Here is a 16,793-nt window from a genome sequence, read left to right on the forward strand (position 1 = left end):
TTCTCTTTATAATTATTTTCTTCCTTATATCCATAGCTAAAACATTCATTTTTACTACTTTGTAAAATTTCATTTTCACCTCTTTAAAATCATTCCATTTTCAACTCCCTTTTTTACTTTTGTAAAAACTTTAATGTTTTAAACTCTCTTTTTTTACTTCTGTAAAAACTTTGGATAAGAAATTATCAAATTTTTCTCTTCATGGGAATTTTACTCTTTATAATTCTTTTCTTCCTTACATCCATAGCTAAAATATTCATTTTTACCTCTCTGTAAAAATTCATTTCCACCTCTATAAAATTATTCCACAAGTAGGAAATATTTCTTTATAACATTGGAAATTTCATGTTTTGTATTGAAGTATTTTTTTGGAACATGTATCCTCATTTTACCTCATCTTACTCAGCATCCTCTTACCTCAAGCTTTCACCCATAATCTCATTCCAGTAAATTTAAAAATGCTCCCTCAATTATTTCCCTCGATACAAACTTTATAATTTTTAAAATTTTATTGCATACTTTGTAGTCCTCTAATGCATGAAATGGAGACAACTATAAAAAGCAGTAAGAGTGAAACAACTTTGTGGGGGGGAGGGGAGGAGGTTTTTTAATGTTTGAAATGAAGAGTGGGGACATAAGTTTTATTTCACTCATTAATTTTTATTTTTGAGTTGTTTTTTTGGGTGGCGTATATAACATGGATTCAAAAATTAGGTTTGGCCAAATAATTTTCTTAAATAAAATGTTTTAATAAATTAAATAAATAATTCTATAAACTATATATATATATATATATATATATATATATATATATATATATATATATATATATGTATGTATGTATGTATGTATGTATGTATGTATGTATGTATGTATGTATGTATGTATGTATGTATGTATGTATGTATGTATGTATGTATGTATGTATGTATGTATGTATGTATGTATGTATGTATGTATGTATTTATTTATTTATTTATTTAATTTCAAAACTAAAAATGGCATAGAAAAATACAAGGAATTATTTACCTCATCAAATTTGTATATGCTAGATGATTTGCCTAGGGAATAAACTCGCAATTTTTTTTTTATGTAACTTTTAAGGGTGTCAAGAAAAGTTACAACACGAGGGGTGGTTGGGTGGGGTTGAATGACGATCCACCGAAAACTACTCGCCCTTTAACTAATAATGTGCAACTGTGCAAAAACCCCTCTCTACTTTATTCCGCTTACCTTTCTGCTATGGTTCTAGAGCCTAAAAATTTCCCTCCCTAGCTGCTCTAAAAAGAATTTTTACTTAGGATCCTTGGATTTGATTTCTCAGCCTTCTTAGAAAATTGATGAAGTGAAACAACAATACTTATAATATTTTTCAAGAAAAAGGATGGTTCCTTGTAGCTTTATATAGACTATCTAGACTTAAATCAAGATACAATAAAGAATATGTATCCAATGCCCCAAATTGATTATCTATTTGAAAGAATGAAAAAGGCTTCTATATTTTTAAAAATTGATCTACAGTCTAGTTATCCTCAATTAATAATTAAAGTTAGTGATATTTATAAGATAATATTCTTAGCACGCTTTGGGCACTATGAGTTCACAGTGGTGCCACATGGGTTGACCAGTGCACCAGAATATTCATGAATCTTATGAATATTGTTTTCTGTAAGTACCTCAGCCATTTTGTACAACTATTCCTAGGTGATATTCTCATCTACTCCAAAAATTCAAAGCAGCATGAAGAACACTTTCATATAGTATTATCTCGCCTCGTGGAGCATTAGTTATATCGAAAGTTATCTAAGTGTTCCTTCCTTCACAAGAAGATTCATTACCTAGATCACATCATATCCGCCTAGATCACATCATATCCGAGGAATGGATCTCAGTAGATCCTAAGAAGGTAAAGGCAATCATGAATTGGACGATACCGAAAATTATGCATGAAGTGCATAGTTTTATGGAATTGACATGATAATTATCAAAGGTTTGTAGAAGCATTCTAAAAAATTTCAAAACCTATCACAATCCTCCAACACAAAGAAGTGAGATATGAGTGGACTAATGAATGTTTTACTGCATTCACTAAACTTAAATGATTTTTTACAATTGCATCAAATTTGTGAGTACCTGACATGGAAAAATACTTTATTGTATATATGAATGCATCCAAGTAGGGTATCAGTGCAGTATTAATGCAAGACAAGCGAGTAATAGTGTCTGCATCATGGAAGTGAAATCCTCATGTGGAATGTTTTTCCATGCATGATTAAGAGTTCATAATTCTAATGATAGATTTAAAAATATGGAGACTCTACCTTGTAGGGAGAAGCTTTGTGCTCAAAATTGATCACCAAATCCTAAAATAAGTGTTTACCCAAAGGGACTTGAATGCTAAGAACATATGATGGAGTGAATTCTTAAGTGAATACAACTTTGGGATTTTATACATCAGAGAGAAGGTGAATGTAGTGGTTGATGATGTAAGTCGAATAGTGAGGTTCCTTTCCCTAATTTCCATTAAGGTAGATTTGACGGAGTGAGTACTCGAACATCTCTTGGATGACAACTGGTATTTAAAATTAAGATTCTCACTTGAAAGGAAATGTCTAGAAGAACCTATGTTTGAAGGATATAATTTAAAGAATGATGGATTATTATGATTCCCTGAGAGGATTCACAACCCTAATATTGGAGATATTTGAAACGCCATCCTGAGGGAAGACCACCAGGCATTTTATTGTTTGCATCCTAGTGTAAATAAAATGTATATTGACATGAGGAAACTCTTCATATGGATAGGCATGAAGCGTGATAATGTCTGATTCATTATAAAATTTCTTGAATGATATTAGGTAAAAGTCCACCACCATCACCCAATAGGTCTCCTACAATCACGTGACATGCCTATGACTAGGTGGGAGGTGATTTCTCTGGATTGTGTTGTGGGGCTACCTCTTACCCCACTAAGGCACAATTCCATTTTGGTTGTGGTCGATAAAGTAACAAAAAGAACTCACTTTATTCTTGTAAAATATACTGATGAATTTGTTGACATAGCTCGGGAATTTATAAATGAAATAATTAGCTTCCATGTTGTTCCTAAGAATATCGTATCAGATATGGATTCAATATTCACTTGAAGGTTCTAGAGTTGTATGCAATTTTATTTAGGAACTCAACTAAATTTAAGTACAAATTATCACCCTTAGTAATTGTGGTGAAGTAAAATTATAAGTTGTTAGGACTCAGAATTGACCTATTTTGACCTCATATTTTTGCCTTAATGTTATCCTTTTCAGTCATAAGTTATAAGCTTTGAGTACATGATGACTTAATTACCCAAGGTATAAAGTAACTTTCCGCATATCTATATGTTTAATTGTTCATTGCATATTCGTGAGTATCTTTATATTTATCTTGGAAAAGCTGATTAAATTGTCAAGTAATTATCTTAAGCCTGCAGGAATTATACGTTATAGTTGCTGTGACACCAGAAACAACAACTACGCAGTTGCTGCAACACCAGAAACAACAACTACGTAGTTGCTGCAACACCAGAAGCAGCAACTACGCAGTTGCTACAGTCAGCAACAGCAACCATCTAAAGCAGGCTATTTTGCAACAGCTGGAAATAACAACCGGCTACTATCTGAAGAACGCTGACGCAGCACAATCTACAGCTATCTAAAGCGGGTAGAACACAGTTACCACTGCTTAAATCAGGACAGCATGGGGAAACGGCAAAGGAATGTGAAGATCCCAAGAAGATGGTCGAAGACAGTTACCAGCTGTGTAACAGCCAGAACTTAAGAAAGAATATGCTGTTATACTGTTGTAACAACGATCTGTAACTTTTATTTTTGATCAAATGAGTTAACTGAATGAACTGTAATGATCTATTGTAATAGATGTCTCCTCTATAAAGAGGAGACATCTACATTAGAAAGGGGTTAATGTGTAATCTGTAAGAGCTTTTTGGAGAGACATCAGCAAGTCTGAACCTTATTGTACTTGAATCTTTGGCAGATGAATAAAGAATCGTTTTGAGCATTTAATCTCATCTTTGTGTTCTGGGGAATCTTGTGAGAGGGACTGGGCCCACCTTCCTCACAAGATTCACCCATTTACTTTTCTGTCAAAGTGTGTAAGTGTGTGATAGTTTCTTTCCACTGGTACTCTGTTTGGATTCTGTAGCATTCCCTCTGGTATTTCCGCTTTGCTAGTACTCTGTTTCATTCATTGTTTGAAGTTGTGCAAGGATATTTCACCGGTGAATTTGAGTGCAGTGTGTGTTAGCAATCTGATTACAGAGGCAGGTGCTGAATGTCCTCACCTGGAGGATAGGGTCCTGATCCTCTGCCAACAGAGCATCCATCATTTCGCTTTTCAGATTTGTAATCTTAATTAATTACTTTCATTTAACAGTACAGTGATAACTTAGCGTAAGGATTACATATACTACAGCTTTTTAATGCTTCTAGGAGTAAGTACATACAGTACGCGGTAGCCTTTGTAATAAAAAGACTTTCCCAGGTTGACAATTAATGTGCTACTTGAATGTTTAATCCATAAACAATTCAACTAGCCAACATTTTGGCGCCGTTGACGGGGAAGGCAACTAGAGATTTCTAAAAGCATTAATGATTTCTTTCTGAGAATAACAGATGCATGAGAGGACGCAAGAAACCTAATTTCACAGGCGGAAAAGGAGGAAGAAAGACTTATATCAACGAAATCATCTCAAAGGCCGAAACATCACAGAGGACGAGTTCCAGGAGACCTCAGATCCAATACTCCTCACAAACAGACCGACAGACGGAGGAAGTAATAGGACCTGAAAGGAAGCTGGAAGCACCAGAATACACTGAGGAACCGGTAGAAGAACCTGAAGAAACAGAAGACACAGAAGATAAAGCAAGTGATTCAGGAAAAAGACCAATGGAGGATAACAGAACAAAAGGAAGAGGGGAAAACTCGCTCTCTACCCTGGAATTCCCTATTGGGGAGCTCCCGAGAGGAACAACCCCCATGAAAAATATTCCACTCTCGGCATTACCCAACTTTCATGGGTTATCCTCTGAAGACCCGGACGAATTCCTCTTTGAATTCGACATACTATGTAGAAGTTATGATTATATAAGTCCTAATCAGAAGCTAAAACTGTTTCCAGCAACACTAGAAGGGAATGCGTTGAGGTGGTTTATGAGCTTAGGAGCTCAAGCAATCACCACCTGGGACTAGATGAAAGAGGAATTTCTGGCCAAATATCAAGACTACTACCGGACAAGAGAAAGGAAGGAAGAATTGTTTAAAATGGTTCAGAAAGAGGATGAGAATTTGGAAGATTTCGTGGAAAGATTACAGTATAATCTGCAACGGTCTGATCATCCTAATATGAGTAAAGATATTTTGAAGACCATATTGCTGAAAGGGTTAAGAGATGACTGCCTGGACATGTTGAACATTCTTGGAAAAGGGGAAATTTCTAAGGAACCCTTTGATGAAATTATTAATCTCTGCATGAGATGTTCAAGGGGAGCAGCAGGCAGATCAAAAAGCAGAGATAATGTGTATTCAAGAGTTCAGAAGTCAGCCAGTGGAGGAGCAACAAGAGCTGAAATAGGTAACTTATTGGAAGAATTTAAAACTGAGATGCTAAGTTCTTTTTCTTCACAAATTGATGCTCTACAGGTTAAGAAGAAACAGGCGGAAGCAGAGGCTGCTCTGGCAATTTTCTGTTCCAAATGCAGAGAAAAACATCCACTCAGAGAATGCCCATTGGATAAGATACCTATCTGCACAATCTGCTAGAAGGACCATGAAACACAGCAATGCCCCTCTCTGCTTGGAACCAAAGCAGCACTGCAGTCAATCGAAGAAGAAGCTGAAGCAGTGTACCTGATGACACAGAGGAGGAAATGGCCACAAAGACAAGGTATGAGCTCTAACACAACATTCAATCGTTGGAATAATAACTCTCCTTTTCAAACAAACTACCCACCCATGAACCAAATGCAGTACCCACCCTTTAATACAATGAATTTTCCACTTATGCAGCAACCAAATCTTCCTTTTCCTAATCCTACTATATGGAATCCTTGGGCTCCCCAGCAACCGTATTTTAATCAATGGAATCCAAACTGGGCAGCCCAACAGATACCATTTCCTCAACAACAATAGTCTGTTTCCTTACCATCTAATACTCCCCCAAATAACCAGGCAATGAGACCACAGCTTCCTGTACAACCTAACCCCAATCCAAATAATAATAAAGCCCTGCAAGTTATTGACATCCAAAATCAACCTATCTCTCCCCTGCAATGTAATGATATTCACCTTCGCTCAGGGAGAATTGTTAAACCCATTATATATGATATTACTGACTCTGACAATGAAGAGGCTAGAAAAGAGAAACCAGCTAACAATAATGCTGAAACAGTAGAATCAACACCTAACAATAATGATCAAACAATAGATCCGCCATTCCCTGAACGGCTGACTCTCACTAAAACACCTGAACAACCTACCTTTAACCTTTTAGGAGAGATAAAGAACTTGTATGTCAAAATCCCATTGTTGCAAGCATTAAGGGATGTTCCTATTTATGCTAGAACTATTAGAGACATTTGTATAAAAAACCTGGAAGGAAGGCTAAAGATCCCCTCACAGTTCATGTGATGGGGGAATTGACTGCCTTAATGACTGAAAAAGATTATCCTGTGAAGTATGGTGACCCTGGTCACCCTACAGTAACAGTCCAGGTTGGAAAAACCTTTATCTCTAAAGTCCTAGTAGATTTAGGAGCCGCAATAAATATTATGCCACTCGAAACAGCACAATTGCTCCAGCTAAAAAACTTTATCAGGGAAACTCCAACTATCTTAGAGTTAGCTGACCGTTCTACGATTAAACCTGAAGGGGTCATTGAAGACCTTATAATCTCTGTAGAATCCTGGAATTACCCGGTTGACTTTGTGGTGTTACAAACTAAAACAAAGTTGGGGGGTCATCCGTTGATTCTAGGGAGACCTTGGTTGGCTACAGCAGATGCTTTCATCAGCTGTAGATGTGGATCAATGGCCATCTCTAATGGACAGGAAACTAAACAGCTCACCCTCTATCCTCATGCCACACCCATGATTAATAGTGACAATTCTGTATGGGTAGATTATGAGGATGAGGAGACCCAACCTATATTAACTATTGGACAAGCTTTGACTTTTAAGGACTCCACCGAAGATGAATTAATCAGCAGCTTTATTTCTGAACCCTCTTCGGTCAGCCCTGAAACATATAATCACTTCACTAAAATCTTAGAATCTGAATCCCAGCAGAACATGAAAGATGAAAATTTATTTCAGACAGTAGTAGGCAGCCCTTCCAAAAGTACAACAATCGAAATCGAACCTGGTAAAACATTAAATATAAATCCAGATTTGACTGATAATGAAAAACAGAAATTAAGAAAGTTACTCCAAGAAAATAAAGAGGCATTTGCATGGGACTACACAGACATGAAAGGGATCTCCCCTGAACTATGCACTCACCGTATTTATATTAAGGAGGTATCCCGGCCAGTCTATCAACCCCAGCGAAGAATGAACCCCAACCTTAGAGAAATTGTCAAGGAGGAACTTCAAAAACTCTTAAATGTAGGATTTATATACCCCATATCTAATAGCGAGTGGGTTTCCCCACTTGTAATTGTACCAAAGAAAAATGGGAAATGGAGAGTATGTGTGGATTACAGAGCATTGAACAAAGCCACCCAAAAAGACCATTTCCCTTTACCATTTATCGATCAGGTATTGGATAATTTAGCAGGAAAGAAATTCTTTTCATTCTTGGATGGGTTTAGTGGATATAATCAGATCAAGATTGCACCCTAGGACCAGGACAAAACCACATTTACTAGCCCATGGGGAACCTTTGCTTATAGAGTACTTCCATTTGGGCTGTGTAACGCTCCAGCAACATTTCAAAGAGCGGTAATAGGGATCTTTTCTGATATGTTAAATGATTCATTGGAAATTTTTATGGATGAATTTACTCCCTATGGAGTGACCTTTGAGGATGCACTGCAAAATCTTGAAAAAGTACTTAAGCGGTGTATAGAAGCACACCTTGCTTTAAGCACTGAAAAGTGCCATATGATGATGAATCAAGGTATTGTGTTGGGTCACTTTGTTTCATTTTTAGGGATTCAAGTCGATCCAGCAAAAATACAGGTAATTCAGAACCTCCCTATCCCAAAAACACAAACGGATGTAAGAAGATTTCTAGGACATGCCAGATATTATAGAAGATTCATTAAGGATTTTTCCAAAATAGCTTCTCCTCTATTTGTGTTGTTAATGAAAAATGCTGAATTCAAGTGGACTGATGATTGTGAAAATGCATTCAATAAACTTAAAAATCAGTTGTCCGCAGCTCCTATTTTGAGAGGACCTGATTGGGCATTACCCTTTCACATCTCCTCTGATGCCTCTGACACAACAATTGGAGCTGTCCTGGGTTAGGAAGAAAACAATCTCCCATATGCCATCTATTTTATCAGCAAGAACATGACACCAGCTGAGCTAAATTACATTGTTACCGAGAAGGAATTTCTGGCAGTTATTTATGCTATTAATAAATTTAGACACTATATTACTGGCTACACTACCTTTGTGCATACTGATCACTCGGCCATTAAGTACTTAATGAATAAATCAGTTACAAATGCCCGAGTCACCAGATGGCTATTACTATTGCAGGAATTTGACATCACAATTGTAGATAGGCCAGGTAAAGAAAATGTAGTTGCTGATTTCCTTTCTCATTTAAAAACTGATGAAAATGCTCCAGTAGATGATTCTTTTCCTGATGAGTATTTATTTGCAGTCTCTGCTCACTCACCTTGGTATGCAGACATTGCTAATTATCTAGTTGCAGGAAAATTACCATCACACCTATCACACAGGGAAAGAAGGAAGATCATCTAGCAAAGTGTTAGGTACAGCTGGATAAGCGGGTGTCTGTTACACACAGGAATAGATCAAGAAATCCGGAGATGCGTTGGGGAAGACGAGATTTATGATATACTGAAAGCTTGTCACGATGGTCCTTGTGGAGGACATTTTGTAGATAAAAGAACAGCTCACAAGGTACTTAGAATGGGTTATTACTGGCCATCACTTTTTAAAGATGCTAGAAAATATGTGAAGGCTTGTGACAGCTGTCAAAGAATGGGCCAGCCCAACCATAGGGATGAAATGCCACTCAATCCCCAGGTAACTCTTGAACCCTTTGAGAAATGGGCATTAGATTTTTTAGGTCCCATTTGTTATCAGTTAAGAATTCTGATTTCAAAACCGCTCACAATAGTTTGATGGTAAAAATTCGGTGCTAGTCTAGGTTTGAGTTTTGTATTGAAACTGTGATTTTTGGAACAACTCAGCAGTTTCGTAGTGCGCTACGAAACTTCTGAAGCTGCATAATTAATGATCAGTGAACCAAATTTTGAAGACTTTCCTATCAACATTAAAAAAGTTTTTGTGTCAGCACACATGCACATGGGAACAGCTTACAGCACATCAAAACGTGGCCTGACAAGGGCTGCGGTGATATCATCCTTGCTAGAACCGATTAAGTGACAGTTAAAGTGTTGTGAAGCGGCCTGATGAAATTTATCATAAAGACCCTTTATTAAAGCCTTATATATTTTATGATATAACTCATGAAAGAGAATCTCATAGAGGTGGCTCTATTTCATATCAGAATATTCATGAAGCACAATTTGCCCTGCAGTTGTATGAACATCTTCAGAAATTTATGAAGTCTGCGGGCATTAAGGTTTCTGTTGACATTATCACACCATACAAACTACAGCTGAAATGTTTGCGGCGGAAGTTCGAAAGTGTTCTTAACACTGAAGAGGGAAAAGTATTATATATTAACACTGTAGTGGCTTTCAGGGTCAAGAACGAGATGTAATCACCATGTCTTGTGTCCGAGCTTCTAGCCATGGTGTAGGTTTTGTTGCCGATATTCGTCAGATGAACGTGGTTTTGACAAGAGCTCGTAGAGGAATTTGGGTTATAAGTAATGCCGCAACACTGAAACAGTCAAATAACTGGTCAGCGTTAACCGATGATGCAAAAGCAATTTTATAGGGCATTGCTTCAAAAAAGACTTGGAAGTTTCTTGTGAACAGCTAGAGGAATGCTACAAATTTTATTCTTACGGATGAGATGGGCCTTGAAAAAACTGTGCAATCTGTGTTAATGCTTGGGTTTTTACAAAATGTGCAGCAGATACACGGTCCTTTCCTTGTAGTTGTACCCTTGTCAACATTAACAAACTGGGCAAAAGAATTCCGCAAATGGCTGCCTGACATGAATGTTGTTGTTTATGTAGGCAATCGTGCAAGCAGAGAGGTTTGCCAGGAGTATGGATTTCATATCAACAAGAAGACTGGCCGACTTATTAAGTTAAACACATTATTGACCACATATGAGATTTTGTTGAAAGATAGGGCCACTCTCTCAAAGATCAAGTGGAATTATCTCATGGTTGATGAAGCACACCGACTGAAGAATAGTGAAGCCTCACTCTACACTGCTCTCTGTGAATTCAGTACCAAAAATAAGTTGTGGATTAGTGGGACACCTTTGCAGAATAATGTTGAAGAGCTGCGGGCTCTATTGCATTTTCTTGATCAGGGCAATTTCAGGAATAAGGCGATTTTGTGGAGAAATACAAGAACTTGAGCTCAATCAACAAGAATGAGCTTGCTAATCTACACAAAGAGCTTCGGCCTCATCTGCTCCGAAGAGTCATCAAAGATGTTGAGAAATCTTTGCCGCCAAAGATAGAACGCATTTTAAGAGTTGAGATGTTTCCTCTTCAGAAACAATACTACAAATGGATTTTGGAGCGGAACTTTCATAATTTGAATAAGGGAATGTGTGGAAACCAGGTTTCACTATTAAATGTTGTTGTTGAATTGAAGAAATGTTGTAACCATCCATTTCTATTTGAGAGTGCGGATTATGGCTATGGTGCAGATGTCAACATGAATGATAGTAGCAAAGTTTAACGTATCATTTTAAGCAGTGGCAAGCTAGTTATTCTGGACAAATTGCTTAATAGGCTGTGAGAGACAAAACATCGTGTCTTGATATTCTCACAGATGGTCAAGATCTTAGATATACTAGAAAATTACTTGTCTTTGAGGGGTTTCTAATTTCAGAGGCTGGATGGTAGTACAAGGGCAGACTTGCGTCATCAGGTAATGGAGCATTTTAATGCACCAGGAAGTGAAGATTTTTGTTTCCTACTTTCAACCCGTGCAGGAGGTCTGGAAATCAATCTGGCTACTGCGGATACAGTGATTATTTTTTATTCTGATTGGAATCCTCAAAATGATTTACAGGCAATGAGTAGAGCTCATCGAATCGGTCAGCAGGAGGTTGTCAATATTTATCGCTTTGTTACAAGCAGGAGTGTTGAGGAAGACATTCTAGAATGGGCTAAACAGAAGATGGTTCTTGACCATTTAGTGATTCAGAAGCTTAATGCACAAGGCAGACTGGAAAAGAAAGAAACAATAAAAAGGGAACTGCATTATTTGATAAGAATGAGCTTTCAGCAATTTTGAGGTTTGGTGCCGAGGAGCTTTTCAAGGAAGATAAAAATGAAGAGGAAGCGAAAAAGAAACTTGAGAACGTGGATATTGATGAGATACTTGAAAGAACTGAAAAGGTTGAGTCAAAGGAAACCAAAAGCATAAAAACAGGGGCAGTTTCCTGTTTCTCAGCAAAGGTAAAGGGATACGACATTGAAGAGCAACATGGAGCCTTGAACATCCACCACAGCCACCGCCAGAAGGGAGCCAAATGTCAGAGAACGAAATCATATTAATTAAAAACATCATGCATATAATATGGAGTTAGAGTCATAGTAGATTTAGAACTATAAAAAAAAGCTCCAGTCAGCACTTTATTGTATTTATTAGTTAGTTAAATAGTTGATAAGTGTCATTAGAGGTAGTTATCGAATTCCCCTCATGCTGGAGGAGGAATCTCGATCAGTTAGAATAAGAATTCTATATATAGCTGAAACAACAATGTAATGAGGGTTGGGAAAACTTTATGACAGAGCATTGTATTTGGCTTATGTAAAGATAGAGTTTCAGTAATATAATTTGGCTTTACTTCTCAGGATTCATGAAGGATTTCTATGTTCAGAATGTGTGATCTTGTCCTTTCCTAAATTTTTTATAGTTGTATAAATGTATAATCACTCAGAATTCACTGATTGTGCTCTGATTTCCTGTATGCATTTATAAACTGTGGTTTCATATGAGTTATGTTCTGAATATTCAAATGCTGAATGCCCTAACTTCTATGTAAAGTCAAGATCCTTGTTTATTGAGGTGTTGTTCACTCCATAGGCCCAATGGAAACTTGTTTAATGTTTTTCCAGCATCTATATCTATCACAGTTATTTCACAAAGAGTTAGCCATCTTATCTTAATCAAAATCATTAACCCATCTAGAGAGAGCCCTCTCAGGTTGAGGAGGCTAAGCCTCAACCTAAAGTATGTTTGAAATAGTTACTTAGAGTCAACCTGATCAGCAGCCTATCAGGGTCTGATTTTGAGATAACATTTTGGTGCGTCTGCCGGGAGTCTGAAGATTACTCATTCCCGAAATCATGAAGCTGAACTTCTGAAGGTAGCAGGAGCTCAGAAGACTTTTTGAGGCTGCAAATCTACCTTGGTGACTCCATTGTTGAAGAATTCGAAATTCATACATTCATGGTGATTCCACTGGAGTTATGAAGGACCCAGATGCTACCATTCTTATTTCAAGGTATGCATGCATAAATTTTTCAGGAATCCATGGTTTCCCAAATCATTTTCCCAAGGATGCATATTTTCTAAGGAATGGTCCAAAATTCAATGGAGAAGATCTGAGTTTAACTTTGAAGCATATATCAGATTTTTGTGATTTTACCGAGCTTTTTAAAGTTAAGCATGAAGATGTTTGCATTATGTTGTTCTATGATTCACTTCAAGGGAAATGTAAATGGTGGATGGAAAGCTTTCCTGCCAAATCCATCAAGTCATTTGAAGAATTTTGGCTTATGTTTTTGGAGGAATGGATAGATAGATCAGATGTGGTGGCCAACTCTCCTTCAATTCAAGGTTTCAAACAATGGAATAATGATCATAGTAATGGAGAAACAAATGAAAATTTTTCTTTGTCCTTGTCCTCGTATCTAAAATCATTTGACTGCCAGACAGAAGATAAGATGAAATTTTTGGATGAAGTTGCTAAGGACATTGAGAAAGACATTGAAGGTTTACAAGGTCAAATTCAGGCATATAGTTTTCATAATCATGATCATTATTTTCAGAAGCTTTCTATGGCAGAACACAAGGAGAGAGTGTTGCTTCCTTTATCTTTCACGACTGAGGAACTGTACACTGTTGTTGAAGATCAGTTTGCACAACCAGAAAGTTACAAGAATCATCAAGCTGAGTATGCATTCTGGGATCCTATAGCTAAATACATGGAAGAGTTTTACTCTCCAGTGTTTCAGTTTTTCTATGAAGATCAGAGGCAATTTCAGTGGCAGTGGTCACCACAATATCATTGTGGCTCTGAACTCCGATGCAGTCAAAAAACTCAAATATCAGATAAGACAAATGATTGGCTACATTGGAAATTTCACATTGATTGAGCTGAAAGAAGTTTCAATTGATAGGGTAGGTAGGTAGGAAAATGCAAATAAGCTCAAGGTCAACTGAGCATTTTTCAGTGGATGTAGATTTCTTTCTCCTACAGTCATCATCAAACTTAAGCCCAAGGTGAAGGCCCCAGAAGCTTGAAAGGGACGCTTGTCAAGCAAATTTTTGTTTGTCATAAATGGATAAGGCACTGGACATACGAGTTCTTAGTGTACTATAGGAGCACACTATCCCAAGTGGAGCCATTGTTATCACTTAAGAATTCTGATTTCAAAACCACTCACAATAGTTTGATGGTAAAAATTCGGTGCTAGTCTAGGTTTGAGTTTTGTATTGAAACTGTGATTTTTGGAACAACTCAGCAGTTTCGTAGCGCGCTACGAAACTGCTGAAGCTGCATAATTAACGATCAGTGAACCAAATTTTGAAGACTTTCCTATCATCATTAAAAAAGTTTTTGTGTCAGCACACATGCACATGGGAAAAGCTTACAACACATCAAAACGTGGCCTGACAAGTGCTGTGGTGATATCATCCTTGCTAGAACCGATTAAGTGACAGTTAAAGTGTTGTGAAGCGGCCTGATGAAATTTATCATAAAGACCCTTTATTAAAGCCTTATATATTTTATGATATAACTCATGAAAGAGAATCTCATAGAGGTGGCTCTGTTTCATATCAGAATATTCATGAAGCACAATTTGTCCTGCAGTTGTATGAACATCTTTAGAAATTTGTGAAGTCTGCGGGCATTAAGGTTTCTGTTGACATTATCACACCATAAAAACTACAGCTGAAATGTTTGCGGCGGAAGTTAGAAAGTGTTCTTAACACTGAAGAGGGAAAAGGATTATATATTAACACTGTAGTGGCTTTCAGGGTCAAGAATGAGATGTAATCACCATGTCTTGTGTCCGAGCTTCTAGCCATGGTGTAGGTTTTGTTGCTGATATTCGTCAGATGAACGTGGTTTTGACAAGAGCTCGCAGAGGACTTTGGGTTATAAGTAATGCCGCAGCACTGAAACAATCAAATAACTGGTCAGCGTTAACCGATGATGCAAAAGCAATTTTATAGGGCATTGCTTCAAAAAAGACTTGGAAGTTTCTTGTGAACAGCTAGAGGAATGCTACAAATGTTATTCTTGCGGATGAGATGGGCCTTGAAAAAACTGTGCAATCTGTGTCAATGCTCGGGTTTTTACAAAATGTGCAGCAGATACACGGTCCTTTCCTTGTAGTTGTACCCTTGTCAACATTAACAAACTGGGCAAAAGAATTCCGCAAATGGCTGCCTGACATGAATGTTGTTGTTTATGTAGGAAATCGTGCAAGTAGAGAGGTTTTCCAGGAGTATGGATTTTATATCAACAAGAAGACTGGCCGACTTATTAAGTTAAACACATTATTGACCACATATGAGATTGTGTTGAAAGATAGGGCCATTCTCTCAAAGATCAAGTGGAATTATCTCATGGTTGATGAAGCACACCGACTGAAGAATAGTGAAGCCTCACTCTACACTGCTCTCTGTGAATTTAGTAAAAAAAATAAGTTGTGGATTACTGGGACACCTTTGCAGAATAGTGTTGAAGAGCTGCGGGCTCTATTGCATTTTCTTGATCAGGGCAATTTCAGGAATAAGGCGATTTTGTGGAGAAATACAAGAACTTGAGCTCAATCAACAAGAATGAGCTTGCTAATCTACACAAAGAGCTTCGGCCTCATCTGCTCCGAAGAGTCATCAAAGATGTTGAGAAATCTTTGCCGCCAAAGATAGAACGCATTTTAAGAGTTGAGATGTTTCCTCTTCAGAAACAGTACTACAAATGGATTTTGGAGTGGAACTTTCATAATTTGAATAAGGGAATGCGTGGAAACTAGGTTTCACTATTAAATGTTGTTGTTGAATTGAAGAAATGTTGTAACCATCCATTTCTATTCGAGAGTGCGGATTATGGCTATGGTGCAGATGTCAACATGAATGATAGTAGCAAAGTTCAACGTATCATTTTAAGCAGTGGCAAGCTAGTTATTCTGGACAAATTGCTTAATAGGCTGTGAGAGACAAAACATCGTGTCTTGATATTCTCACAGATGGTCAAGATCTTAGATATACTAGCAAATTACTTGTCTTTGAGGGGTTTCCAGTTTGAGAGGCTGGATGGTAGTACAAGGGCAGACTTGCGTCATGAGGTAATGGAGCATTTTAATGCACCAGGAAGTGAAGATTTTTGTTTCCTACTTTCAACCCGTGCAGGAGGTCTGGAAATCGATATGGCTACTGCGGATACAGTGATTATTTTTTATTCTGATTGGAATCCTCAAAATGATTTACAGGCAATGAGTAGAGCTCATCGAATCGGTCAGCAGGAGGTTGTCAATATTTATCGCTTTGTTACAGGCAGGAGTGTTGACGAAGATATTCTAGAATGGGCTAAACAGAAGATGGTTCTTGACCATTTAGTGATTCAGAAGCTTAATGCACAAGGCAGAATGGAAAAGAAAGAAACAATAAAAAGGGAACTGCATTATTTGATAAGAATGAGCTTTCAGCAATTTTGAGGTTTGGTGCTGAGGAGCTTTTCAAGGAAGATAAAAATGAAGAGGAAGTGAAAAAGAAACTTGAGAACGTGGATATTGATGAGATACTTGAAAGAACTGAAAAGGTTGAGTCAAAGGAAACCAAAAGCATAAAAACAGGGGCAGTTTCCTGTTTCTCAGCAGAGGTAAAGGGATACGACATTGAAGAGCAACATGGAGCCTTGAACATCCACCACAGCCACCGCCAGAAGGGAGCCAAATGTCAGAGAACGAAATCATCTTAATTAAAACCATCATGCATATAATATGGAGTTAGAGTCATATTAGATTTAGAACTCTAAAAAAAAGCTCCAGTCAGCACTTTATTGTATTTATTAGTTAGTTAAATAGTTGATAAGTGTCATTAGAGGTAGTTATCGAATTCCCCTCATGCTGGAGGAGGAATCTTGATCAGTTAGAATAAGAATTCTATATATAGCTGAAACAACAATGTAATGAGGGTTGGG

General features: G+C 37.3%; 2 pseudogenes; both read left to right on the forward strand.

Annotated features, from left to right (window-relative positions):
* Window positions 1–9,554: 9,554 nt before the first annotated feature.
* On the forward strand, window positions 9,555–11,910 carry LOC149266964 (protein CHROMATIN REMODELING 5 pseudogene; annotated as a pseudogene).
* A 2,737-nt stretch (window positions 11,911–14,647) lies between these two features.
* Window positions 14,648–16,571, forward strand: LOC149266965 (protein CHROMATIN REMODELING 5 pseudogene; annotated as a pseudogene).
* Window positions 16,572–16,793: the final 222 nt, after the last annotated feature.

Source organism: Pinus tabuliformis, chromosome 6, assembly GCF_031772625.1.
Source record: "Pinus tabuliformis cultivar Carrire ecotype Pingquan chromosome 6, CPIR1, whole genome shotgun sequence".
Lineage (NCBI taxonomy): Eukaryota > Viridiplantae > Streptophyta > Pinopsida > Pinales > Pinaceae > Pinus > Pinus tabuliformis.